Here is a 1,833-nt window from a genome sequence, read left to right on the forward strand (position 1 = left end):
ATTTACACTGACCATAAAAGTTTACAACATTTGTTCAACCAAAAAGATTTAAATATGCGACAACGTCGATGGATCGAATTAGTCAATGATTATGATTGTGAAATTCTCTACCATCCAGGAAAGGCTAATGTGGTGGCTGATGTTTTGAGCAGGAAGAAAAGAAGTGGAACCATCAAGACTGTAGCTATGAGAATGAATTTGATTCCTGATATTCGTAAAGAAATTCAGAAGTGTCAACAAGAAGCTGTGAAAGAAGAATTTGTATTGACAGAAAAGTTGGGTAAGATGATCTCAACCTTGGAGCAGAATGATGAAGGACTTATGTGCTTTCAAGGGCGAATTTGGGTACCACATTTTGGAGATATCCGAAGTAGGATATTGAATGAAAGTCATAAATCCCGATACTGTATCCATCCAGGTACCAATAAGATGTATCGAGATTTAAAACCTTTTTATTGGTGGCCAGGATTGAAAAGAGATATAGCACGGTATGTGGAACAGTGTCTAACATGTTTACAGGTCAAGATTGAACACCAAAAACCTTATGGAAGCCTCCAATCTTTGGAAATACCTGTATGGAAATGGGATCACATTACCATGGATTTCATTATGAAATTACCACGAACACCAAAAGGATATGACGCGATATGGGTAATTGTGGATCGTTTATCCAAATCTGCACATTTTCTACCGATAAGAGAGAAATACTCTTTAGAAAAGCTAGCGCATATTTACATTAAAGAAATTGTTACCAGACACGGTGTTCCCTTGTCTATTATCTCTGATAGAGACAGTCGGTTTACTTCAAAGTTCTGGGAAGGATTGCAAAAAGCTCTAGGGTCTGAAATTCGGCTAAGTACAGCTTATCATCCACAGACTGATGGACAGAGTGAAAGGACTATTCAAACTCTTGAAGATATGTTGAGAAGTTGYATTATTGACTTYGGAGGATCATGGGAAGATCACTTACCATTAATAGAGTTTGCATATAACAATAGTTATCATTCCAGTATCCAAGCGGCACCATATGAAGTATTGTACGGACGTAAATGTCGAACACCATTGTGCTGGAATGAAGTGGGTGAAAAACAGCTAACATGTCCTGAAATTGTTCAAGAAACTTCTAAAAAGATTGAACAAATCCACAAAAGAATCAAAACAGCACAAGATCGCCAGAAAAGTTATGAGATAATCGTCGAAAGTCAATTGAATTTGATGTAGGCGATTTTGTAATGTTAAAAGTTTCGCCATGGAAGGGTGTTATCAGATTCTGGAAGAAAGGAAAGCTCAGTCCTAAGTATGTTGGGCCATTCAAAATATGTAAGCGAATTGGACCAGTAGCATATTAGTTGGAGCTACCAGAAGACCTGAGTCAAATTCACAACACTTTTCATGTGTCGAATTTGCGGAAATATTTGGCTGATCCGAATTTAGCTGTACCTTTGCCAGAAATTCAATTAGACAGTAAATTGAAYTTTGTGGAAACACTAGAAGCTGTAATTGACAGAAAGATCAGGGTGTTGAGAAACAAAGAAATAAGCCTGGTTAAAGTACAGTGGAAGTTTCACAAAGGACCAGAGGCGACATGGGAATTGGAGTCAAAGATGAGATCAGAATACCCGTGGCTTTTTAATTAAAGGAATTCCGGGACAGAATTCTCTTGAGGGGTGGATAATGTGATAACCAGATCCTGGTTATTACCCAAGGTATTTAATACGTGATTATCTGATTTAATAATTACGTGATAGCATGATAATTGATACATGCCGGTATGAGAATTTGTGAATTAATTGAATATATATATATATACATATATATATATATGATTATTAT

This window comes from Cynara cardunculus, assembly GCF_001531365.2.
Source record: "Cynara cardunculus var. scolymus isolate 2C chromosome LG 17, CcrdV1, whole genome shotgun sequence".
NCBI lineage: Eukaryota > Viridiplantae > Streptophyta > Magnoliopsida > Asterales > Asteraceae > Cynara > Cynara cardunculus.